General features: G+C 61.8%; 1 non-coding gene across 1 annotated transcript; it reads right to left on the bottom strand.

The window, feature by feature from the left end:
- Positions 1 to 238: 238 nt before the first annotated feature.
- On the bottom strand, positions 239 to 392 carry LOC140472269 (5.8S ribosomal RNA). The gene has a single exon (XR_011957504.1). It is a non-coding gene; the product is annotated as a 5.8S ribosomal RNA (ribosomal RNA).
- Between the last annotated feature and the right edge of the window lie 2,108 nt (positions 393 to 2,500).

Genomic DNA, 2,500 nt, shown 5'->3' with positions numbered 1-2,500 from the left:
ACCGGTGACAGCCGTGCTGGCCCCACTGCCACGACACAGACGGACGCCAGGCCGCGCTCCCCGGCGGGGGGATGGCGTCGAGCCTGACGAACGGAATGTGCAGGGTGGGGGGGAAAGGCCAAGCGCTCCGACGCCGGAGGGCTCCGGAGTCTGAACTTAGGGGGACAAAGAGGACGGGTCCTCTGCGACACCCCAGCCGCGCTCTCGCCAGCCAAGGCGAGTGCGATTGATTGCCAAACGACCCTCAGACAGGCGTGGCCCCGGGAAGAACCCGGGGCCGCAAAGTGCGTTCAAAGTGTCGATGATCAATGTGTCCTGCAATTCACATTAATTCTCGCAGCTAGCTGCGTTCGTCATCGACGCACGAGCCGAGTGATCCACCGTCAAGAGTTGTCTGAGTTTGTTTTAGGTCTCTCCCTCGCCAGAGGAAAGCGACCCGGACCGCACATACGCTCCCCACCTTGAGCTACAGCCACCTGCACGCCGGCGTGCGGGCGGAGCAGGGTGGCGTGAAGCGATGGGGAGCACCATCCTGGTGCGGCCCGCAGAAACATACGTCTATTGGGGGGAGGAGGACAGGGCGCCCAAGAGGCGATGCGTGCCCCAACGCACCGCAGCGACGGAGGCAGGATCACCGCCACCATGTCGCCCGCCTAGTATCACGAGGCGTGCAGCAGCTTTGCCCTAGGAAAAGCAGAGGCGGGAACGGGCACCGGCCATCGGTTCGGCAGCGTCACTGACGCGTGCACGTGGCGGCGTGTCGGCGAGCGGACTTCCTGCGAGGAGGCGGGGGCGGCACTCGCCCGAGCAGACGCCCGCCCGGCCCAGCCACCGCCGAGGTGGACTGGGAGTCGCGGCAACGGCTCGTCATACTCGTTCCCACACTCACAGCGCAGCTTGCCCGCAAGCCACCGACCACCGATCGACGCCAGGCGCCCCGACCGAGAGCGGGATCGCTCGTTCGCCCTGCTGGCAGTTCGCTGGGGATCACTACTGCACGGAGCTCGGAGACCGACGGGCGGCAACTCGAGAGTCTTTAAACCACCACCCCCATCCCGCAAGTGCAAAGAGGCTGTATACGCACAGACGGGTGAGGGGAATAGGTACCCCGTCGGGTTTGAAGGGAGCGTGACTAGATAGCAACGATGTAAACCCAGCCGATTTGGGAGCGAAAGACCGGCGCCTGCATCACCGGCTTCGTTTCCCGTGGCTGGAGAGTACACCGAAACCCTCCGTCTGTCGCGAGCTCCCGACGACGCGGTGCCGCCAAGCAGCAGGGCCGGACCTGGTGTGGCTCCCCTCGTCGATCACAGACCGGTCGGCACTACTGACGAGACGGTGGAACGGGCTTCGCCCCTTGTGACGAAGGGTGATGCGAACCCGCCCGCCCGCGTGCGTTCGGGGTGGACTCGGCAAACGGAGATTTGAAATCGGAAAGTGTCCTCCTGCCCCGCGCAGGTAGGCGCCCAACAGTTGTGGGGGGTTTGGCGGTGACCACGGCTGCAGGGCCTGCTACCCCGACGAGCTCTCCTGCTGGCCCCGAAACCACCCTCGCGAGACAAGTTGAAACGGAAACGGGCGTACCCCCAAGCCGACGATCCTTTCTTATTTGTTACTTTTTTTTTCACTTGCTCGAGTTGTGGGGATTTGGCGGTGACCACGGCTGCAGGGCCTGCTACCCCGACGAGCTCTCCTGCTGGCCCCGAAACCACCCTCGCGAGACAAGTTGAAACGGAAACGGGCGTACCCCCAAGCCGACAGAGATCCTTTCTTATTTGTTACTTTTTTTTCACTTGCTCGAGTTGTGGGGGTTTGGCGGTGACCACGGCTGCAGGGCCTGCTACCCCGACGAGCTCTCCTGCTGGCCCCGAAACCACCCTCGCGAGACAAGTTGAAACGGAAACGGGCGTACCCCCAAGCCGACGATCCTTTCTTATTTGTTACTTTTTTTTTCACTTGCTCGAGTTGTGGGGGTTTGGCGGTGACCACGGCTGCAGGGCCTGCTACCCCGACGAGCTCTCCTGCTGGCCCCGAAACCACCCTCGCGAGACAAGTTGAAACGGAAACGGGCGTACCCCCAAGCCGACGATCCTTTCTTATTTGTTACTTTTTTTTTTCACTTGCTCGAGTTGTGGGGGTTTGGCGGTGACCACGGCTGCAGGGCCTGCTACCCCGACGAGCTCTCCTGCTGGCCCCGAAACCACCCTCGCGAGACAAGTTGAAACGGAAACGGGCGTACCCCCAAGCCGACAGAGATGCTTTCGCTCCTGTTACTTTTTTTTTCACTTGCTCGAGTTGTGGGGGTTTGGCGGTGACCACGGCTGCAGGGCCTGCTACCCCGACGAGCTCTCCTGCTGGCCCCGAAACCACCCTCGCGAGACAAGTTGAAACGGAAACGGGCGTACCCCCAAGCCGACAGAGATCCTTTCGTACTTGAACCAACACAAAGTTTGTCACGTTTTATTTTTACGAGTGATCGACCGTCAAGATTTGTCTCTGA

This window comes from Chiloscyllium punctatum, unplaced genomic scaffold, assembly GCF_047496795.1.
Source record: "Chiloscyllium punctatum isolate Juve2018m unplaced genomic scaffold, sChiPun1.3 scaffold_289, whole genome shotgun sequence".
Taxonomy (NCBI): domain Eukaryota; kingdom Metazoa; phylum Chordata; class Chondrichthyes; order Orectolobiformes; family Hemiscylliidae; genus Chiloscyllium; species Chiloscyllium punctatum.
The sequence above is the reverse complement of the archived record's forward strand: the minus strand, read 5'-3'. Positions and strand labels throughout refer to the sequence as shown.